The following is an 8988-nucleotide window of genomic DNA, read 5'->3' as shown; positions in this document are numbered from 1 at the left end:
AGAACGATAGACACCTGCAGACTTGCTTCTAAGCTGATGAAGCAACCCCCCTGCAGGTTGGGAGCTGGGGCTCAAACCAGGATCCTTATTCTGGTCCTTGTACTTCATGCCATGTGCATTTAACCCGCTGCACTACTGCCCGACCCCCACTATTTATTATTATTATTATTTTTAGACTGCATTTAAGATAGGAGAGAGGAAAAAAAAAAGATAGGAGAGAGAAAGAACCAGAGATCACTCTGGTACATGTACTGCCAGGGATTGAACTCAGTATCTCATGCTTGAGAGTCAATGCTTTATCCACTGCACCACCTCCTAGACTACCCACTATTTCATTTTTAAGACAAATGAACTGAGGGTCCCACCCATGCATAATACCACTGAACAGCTTTCCTATTTCAATTTTCTTCTTTTATATATGAAAGAGAGAGAGAGAGAGAGAGAGAGAGAGAGAGAGAGAGAGAGGAGAGAAGAGAGTGGAGAGCTGAGAGGAGAGGAGAGGAGAGGAGAGGAGGGGAGGGGAGGGGAGGGGAGGGGAGGGGAGGGGAGGGGAGGGGAGGGGAAAGGAGGGGAGGGAAGGAGAGGGGAAAGGAGGGGAGGGGAGGAGAGGGGAAAAGAGGGGAGGGGAGGGGAGGGGAGAGGAGAGGAGGGGAAGGGAGGGAAGAAGCAACCAAAGCACAGTCACAGCACCCATGAATTCACATCTGGTGCTACCCAGGGTGCTCCCAGAGTGCCAAGGACTGAACTCAAGGTTTCACGCACAGTAAAGCACACATGCTCAGTTATCGTTCAGCTGCTATATTGCCTTTTGTTGATTTGCATACATAAGAGATTTGGCAAGTAAGGAAATGGTTTGAAGTAAGCAAGGTGTTTTAGTGTAGTGGTTTTCACACTGTGGTCTGAAAAGCTTCTGTTGAGGATGTTGCTTCATAGCAACAAAAAGAAGTTGTGTGAGTGACCGAAAGAGGTGGTGCAGCAAAGTTTTTTTTTTAACATTTTATTTATCAATGAGAGGGATAGGAAGAGAGAGAGAGAGAGAGAGAGAACCAGACATCACTCCAGTACATGTGCTGCCGGGGATCGAACTCAGGACCTTATGTTTGAGAGTCTAATGTTTTTTTTTAATTTATTTCTTTATTGGGGAATTAATATTTTACATTCAACAGTAAATACAATAGTTTGTACATGCATAACATTCCCCAGTTTCCCATTTAACAATACAACCCCCACTATGTCATTTATCATCCTTCATGGACCTGTATTCTCCCCACCCACCCACCCCAGAGTCTTTTACTTTGGTGCGATATGCCAATTCCATTTCAGGTTCTACTTGTGTTTTCTTTTCTGATCTTGTTTTTCAACTTCTGCCTGAGAGTGAGATCATCCCGTATTCATCCTTCTGTTTCTGACTTATTTCACTCAAGAGGATTTTTTTCAAGGTCCATCCAAGATCGGCTGAAAACGGTGAAGTCACTATTTTTTACAGCTGAGTAGTATTCCATTGTGTATATATACCACAACTTGCTCAGCCACTCATCTGTTGTTGGACACCTGAGTTGTTTCCAGGTTTTGGCTATTACAAATTGTGCTGCCAAAAACATATGTGTACACAGATCTTTTTGGATGGATGTGTTGGGTTCCTTAGGATATATCCCCAGGAGAGGAATTGCAGGATCATAGGGTGGTACACTTCTAGCTTTCTGAGAGTTCTCCAGACTGTTCTCCACAGAGGTTGGACCAATTTGCATTCCCACCAGCAGTGTAAGAGGGTTCCTTTGACCCCACACCCTGAGAGTCTAATGTTTTATCCACTGCCAAACTTCCCAGACCACGCAGATAAAGTGTCAAACTCTCAAACATTGGATCCTACACTCTGATATCACATATGCTGGAGTGATGCTCTGGTTCTTTCTCTTTCTCCATTTCTATGAAAAAAGAAAAGAAAAAAACTGAGGAGGTCAGGCAGTCCAAGCTCAAAGGCCCTGGTTCAATCCCTCCCCACCTGCAGGCGGGAGGGGGGTCTCATAAATGGCAAAGCAGTGCTACAGGTATTTATCTATCTTTCTCTCTCTACCTCTCCTTTCCTTCATTTGTTTGTTTGTTTACCAGAGCACTGTTGAGCTCTGGTCTGGGACCTTTGGGGCCTCAGGCATGAAAGACATTTTTCATAATCACTACGCAATCTCCCTATCTCGCTCCCCCCAATTTTTTAAAAATTTTATTTATTTATGAAATACAGAAAAGTGAGGAAAATATCATAATTTCGTTCTTGGGTATCCTGAGAAAACATTTAAAATGGAATCCTAATTAACCTATCATATTAAATTGTTCCAGATAAATTTTTATTCTAAATGCAAACGTAAAAGCAATAAAATTTCTGGACAGTAATTTAGGAGTTTATAGCTTGGGTTGGGAAAGACTTGTTGAATAAAGCATTCAAAATCACTGATCATTAAGGAAAATGTTGATAAATTTGACAGGGAAATGTGTCTATCATAAACACCATTAGCAGAGAGCTATGCATGGGCCAGGACATGGTACAATGAATAAAGCATTGAACTTACAAGAATGAGGTCATAAGGTTGATTCTCAGAATAAGACATACCAGAGTGTTGGCTCTGGTTCTCTCTCCTTGCTCCACAATAATAATAATAATAATAATTTATTTTTATTTATTTTGCTTTTTGTTTTTGCCTCCAGGGTTATCCTGGGGTTCAGTGCCAGCACTATGAACCCACTGCTTCTGGCAGCCATTTTTTCCATTTTATTTAATAGGACGGAGAGAAATTGAGAAAGGAAGGGGAGACAGGAAGGAAGAGAGAAAGATAAACACCTGCTGACCTGTTTTGCTGCCTGTGAAGCACCCCCACACTGCATTGGGGAGCAGGGGCTCAAACCCAGATCCTTGGGCTCAGTACTATGTGTGTTTAGTTGATATGCCACCACCAGGTCCCCAATTATTACTAGTTTTTGTTTTTTTTTTAAACTAGAGCACTGTTCAGCTCTGGCTTATGGTGGTGCAGGGGACTGAACCTGGGACTTTGGAGCCTCAGGCATGAGAATCTATTTGTATAACCATTATACTATCTACCCTCTGCCCCTCAATAAATACTTTATATTAAAATATTTTTGTAGTGTGGTCCGGGAGGTGGCGCAGTAGATAAAGCACGGGACTCTCAAGCATGAGGTCCCAAGTTCAGTCCCTGGCAGCAAATGCACCAGAGTAATGTCTGGTTCTTTCTCTCTCTCCTATCTTTCTCATTAATAAATAAATAAATTCTTTAAAAAAATTATTTTGTAATAGATATTTTTTGTATAAAAAGATAGAGTGAAATACAATCTATAGGAAGATAATATGGCATCATATTGGAATGAATAAAGTGGTCATATTCAGAATTAAAAAAAAAAAAAACTTCCCAGAGTCAGCAAAATAGCTCACCTGTATAGTGGGCTGCTTTGCCCTATGTGCAAACCGGGACTGAAACCAGACCCCTATGCACTGAAGGAAGCTTCAAGTTCTGTGATATTTTTCTGTCTGTCTTTTCTCTGTCTCTCCATCTGAAATAATTGCCCTAGAGTGGCGAAGCCTCTGTGACAATAACAACAAAAAATCTTCGCACAAATCAGTATTTAAATATTCTTTTTCTTTATTAAAGAACTTAATTTATTTATATTTCTTTCTTTTCTGATAGAGATAGAGAAAAATGGGGGAACAGGGGAATAAAGAGAGAGACAGATGGAGAGAGAGAAAGAGAGAGAAGTGCCTGCAACATTGTTCCACTCCTCATGAAGCTTCCCCACTGTAGGTGGGGGCTGGGGACTTGAACCCAGGTTGTCCTGCGTGGTAAAAGCTGTACTATACTGGGTGCAGCACTTTCTACCTCCCAGATCTACTTTTCATTTTATTTGTAGGTAGTTATTTGTGTTTATTTTGCTGGAACACTGCTCAGCTTTGGCTTATGGTGGTACATGGGATTGAATCTCAGCCTTTGAAGACTCAGGCATAAATTTTTTTTAAAACTAATTTATTTTAAAAAGGAGACATTAACAAAAAACCTTGTAGGATAGGAGGGGTACAACTCCATACAATTCCCACCACCAGATCTTCGTATCCCATCCCTTCCCCTGATAGCTTTCCTATTCTTTATCCCTCTGGGAGTATGGACCCAAGGTCATTGTGGGTTGCAGAAGGTGGAAGGTCTGGCTTCTGTAATTGCTTCCTGGCTGAATATGGGCGTTGATTGGTCTATCCATACTCCCAGCCTGTTTCTCTCTTTCCCTAGTAGAGTGGGTCACTGGGGAAGCAGAGCTCTGGGACACATTGGTGGGGTTGTCTGTCCAGGGAAGTCTGGTTGGCATCATGGTAGCATTTGGAACCTGGTGGCTGAAAAGAGAGTTAACACACAAAGCCAAACAAATTGTTGAACAATAAAATTATTTTTGAATAACCATTATTCTATAGCCACCCATCCTTTTTTTTTAAAGAGAGGTTTTAGTAACTTTAAGGCAACTTGAATTGGAATTTATTTGAGAAAGAAAAAGAGAGAATAAGAACATCACTCTGTACTGCACCAAAGTAAAAGACTCTGGGGTGGGTGGTTGGGGAGAATACAGGTCTATGAAGGATGATAAATGACATAGTGGGGGTTGTATTGTTAAATGGGAAACTGGGGAATGTTATGCATGTACAAACTATTGTATTTACTGTTGAATGTAAAACATTAATTCCCCAATAAAGAAATAAATTAAAAAAGAAAAAAAGAAAACAAACAAACAAACAAACAAAAAAGAACATCACTCTGTCACATAAGATGCAAGGAATTAAAATCAGGACCTCATGCTTATGAGTCCAATGCTTTACCTATGACACCATCTACTAGGCTAGCACAAATAATTTATCTTCACAGTGCCTATCCAGTAGTAGGCAGAGCACATGCTTTCTTGTGTTTTGAGTGAAGTCCTGGGTTCAATTCTCTATGTCATATAGAATAAATACTTTTCAAGCAGAGAAATTTAAGTTATTTTTAAAGATTTTATGTATTTATTAATGAGAGGGGAGAGAGAAAGGAAGAGAGAGAGAGAGAACCAGAGCACCACTCTAGTGTCTAAGTTGCTGGGAACTGAACTTGGTACCTCAGGCCTAAGAGTCCAACACTTTATCCACTGTTCTACCTCCCAGACCCCACAAAATAAAATTTAAAAGATATTGTAATGAAAATGAAGAAGAGACTTCAAAATCACATTATGCACACTCAAAGATGTACAAATGATCATTGTCATGAAAATAAGTCCAAGTTCATTAACATCCAAATCAAATCCTTAATAAGATACTATCATACATTTAAATATAGCTTAAATTGAAATAGCTGACAATATTACGTGTGTTGACAAGAATGTGGGGGTAAGAAAAGCTCATCTGTTAGGAGAAGTGTAAATTGGTATAAATTTGGAAACAATTTGACATTCTCTATTAAAACTGAGCATACATGTATTCTATAACTTCACTCTTCAGTCAATATATAACATCAAAAAAAGTTAGATAGATAGGTAGATATCTGGAAAAGTTGGACCAGAACTACAAAGCTCCAGAGACTATGACAAAGAAGAAAAAGAAGGAGGGATGGAGGGTGAAAGAGTGGAAGGAGGGAAGGAATGAAATAGCAAGTACTGATACTGCTTATTTTAGTCTAAATGTTCTGTACCACATCCAGACCCTGAACTTGTGGTCCTGTACTTGTGTTATGGGTCCAACCTTTATACTTACTATTCCTGAAAACACACCTTATATTCAGTTATATCTAAGATAACCTGCTTAGCCCATAATGCTGCCTATTTCTCCATATCTTTGCTTAAGTGTTGCTTCTTCTCAGATCTCCCTTACACATTAGGTATTACATAAAATTTCTGACAGAAACTTCACTTTGGTTCAAGTTTATTCCAAATATTTTCTGCTTTTTCAACTATTTTTTCTTCAGATAGAGACAGAGGGAGAGGGAAGACAGAGGGAGAGTGAAGGGAGGGAAGAGAGAAGGAGAGGGAAGAGAGGGAAGAGAGAGAGAGAGAGAGAGAGTCCAGTAATCTGGGAGGTGGTGCAGTGGACAAAACATTGGACTCTCAAGCATTAGGTCCTGAGTTCAATCCCTGGCAGCACATGTGCCAGAATGATGTCTGATTCTTTCTCTCTCCTGTTATTTTTCATTAATAAATAAATATTAAAGAGAGAGAGACCACAGCACAATTTTCTTCAGTACAGTGGAGGGGGTCATGCGTGAACCCAAGTGGCCCACTGGTAAAGCAGCACACTATGCAAGTGAACTCTGGCTACCGCTATTCTGTGATTTCTTCTTCTTCTTCTTTTTTTTTTTTTTTTGCTTCCAGAGTTATTGCTGTGGCTCAGTGCCTAGACCATGAATCCACTGCTCCTGGAGGCTTTTTTTTTTTTTTTGAAGCGACTCCCCTGCAGGTGGGGAGCCAGGGGCTGGAACTGGGATCCTTACGGCCCTTGCGCTTTGTGCCATGTGCGCTTAACCCGCTGCACTACTGCCCAGCTCCTGGGAAAGCTTTTTTTTTTTTTTTTTAATTTCTGTATTGGGAAATTAATGTTTTACATTCAACAGTAAATACAATAGTTTGTACATGCATAACATTCCCCAGTTTTCCATATAACAATACAACCCCCACTAGGTCCTCTGTCATCCTTCTTGCATCTGTATTCTCCCCTCTGTCTAAATCTTATGTCCCCCAGAGACCACCTCAATTGTTCCATCCTAATTAATGTCTGCTGGCTCAAATAATGCAAGGAGAGACAGACTGGCTTCTACTCTTACTCATGTCACTTCCAGCGCATGTCAGCTATTGTCGAGGACCTGGAGAACTCAGCATCCAGCACCCAGTCTAGAAATTCCAGTTCTAATGCTCATTAAGCAATTATGTATTGCCAGACATTGTCCTAGGTGCTTTCCAGACAGTGACTCACTCATCTTGACCAATCTGTAAGACTCTTCGTGGGCCCTAGTTGCAGCTGAGAGCAGCTGAGTAAACTCAGCCAAGGTCTTACAGCTCGGGCATGAACTAGGGTTTTGAATTCAGACAGTCTGATCCAGAACTAGTACCCCTGAACATTAATAATGAAAAGCTCACGGCTTCCTAATTGACTACTCTATTTTGTTTTTTGTTTTTATCCTTCAGGGTTAGTGCTGGGGCTCGGTGCCTGCACTATGAATCCACTGCTCCTGTGGCTATTTCTTAAATTTTTATTTATTTATTTATTTTTGAATAGGACAGAGAGAGAAGCTGAGAGAGGAGGGGAAGATAGAGAGGGGAAGAGAAAGGTAGACACCTGCAGACCTGCCTCACCACTTGTGAGGTGACACAGTCCTGCAGGTGGGGAGCCGGGGCTCAAACCCGGATCCTTATCAGTCCTTGCACTTGGTACTATATGTGCTTAACTCAGTTTGCTACCGCCCAGCCCCCAACTACCCTATTCTGCTTATTGGACCTTTGCAACTTTCCTTTCCTGACTTCCAGGCTTCCCTGCTCATGATTATCCCAAAGGGCAACTTCAAGTTATCTCAGCTGTTATGTGTCTGTGTGTGTGTGTTTGCTATTCATTGCTAGGGCTTCACTATTCAGGGCCAATTTTTTTTTTAAATTTTTTATTTAAGAAAGGATTAATGAACAAAAACATAAGGTAGGAGGGGTACAACTCCACACAATTCCCACCACCCAATCCCCATAAACCACCCCCTCCCATGATAGCTTTCCCATTCTCTAGCCCTCTGGGAGCATGGACCCAGGGTCATTGAGGGTTGCAGAAGGTAGAAGGTCTGGCTTCTGTAATTGCTTCCCTGCTGAACATGGGCGTTGACTGGTCAGTCCATACTCCCAGTCTGCCTCTCTCTTTCCCTAGTAGGGTGTGTCTCTGGGGAAGCTGAGCTCCAGGACACATTGGTGGGGTCTTCAATCCAGGGAAGCCTAGCCAGCATCCTGGTGGCATCTGGAACCTGGTGATTGAAAAGAGAGTTAACATATGAAGCCAAACAATTTGTTGAGCAATCATGGATCCCAAGCTTGGAATAGTGGAGAGGAAGTGTTAGGGAGGTACTCACTGCAAAGTCTAGTGTACTTCTGCTTTCAGGTATATATTTTGCAGTAGTTTATGGATACGTGTGCACATAAGCTCTCTCTCACAGAAACTGGTGTATATCTGGTTATGGGACTTTGTTAGAAAGTGAACTATCAGGGCCAATATTTTAAGATACTGACAGGTGGTGGGGAAGGATGCTGTAACACTGAAGCTTTCTCCAATGCATCGCAGCTGGGCTCAAATCTGGGTTGAGCACATGGTAAAGCAGGTGTATTATCCATGTGAGTCATTTACTGGCCCTCCCTGCTGTTACTGCCCACAGTTTCAAAAAAACAAGGAGTGAGGGAGATAGAATAATGGTTATGCAAAAGGTTTGCACGTCTGAGATTCTGAAGTCCTAGGTTCAATCTCCTGAATAAGTCAGAGCGAGCAGTATTTGGGGTAGGGGGCAGTCTTTTTTTTTTTTTCTTGTTCTTTTTTTTTTTTATGAAAAGAAAACATTGACAAAACCATAGGATAAGAGGGGTACAACTTCACACAATTCCCACCACCAGAACTCTGTATCCCATCCTTTCCCCTGATAGCTTTCCTAGTCTTTATCCCTCTGGGAGTATGGACCTAGGGTCATTATGGGATGCAGAAGGTAGAAGGTCTGGCTTCTATAATTGCTTCTCCGCTGAACATGGGCATTGACAGGTTTATCCATACTCCCACCGGGCCTCTCTCTTTCCCTAGTGAGGAAGGGCTCTGGGGAATCGGAGCTCTGGGACACATTGGTGGGGTTGTATGTCCAGGGAAGTCTGGTTGTTATCATGGTAGCATTTGGAACCTGGTGGCTGAAAAGAGAGTTAACATATAAAGCCAAACAAGTTGTTGACTAATCATGAAACTAAAGGCTAGAA

This window comes from Erinaceus europaeus, chromosome 5 (assembly GCF_950295315.1).
Source record: "Erinaceus europaeus chromosome 5, mEriEur2.1, whole genome shotgun sequence".
Lineage (NCBI taxonomy): Eukaryota > Metazoa > Chordata > Mammalia > Eulipotyphla > Erinaceidae > Erinaceus > Erinaceus europaeus.
This window is presented reverse-complemented; position numbering follows the sequence as displayed.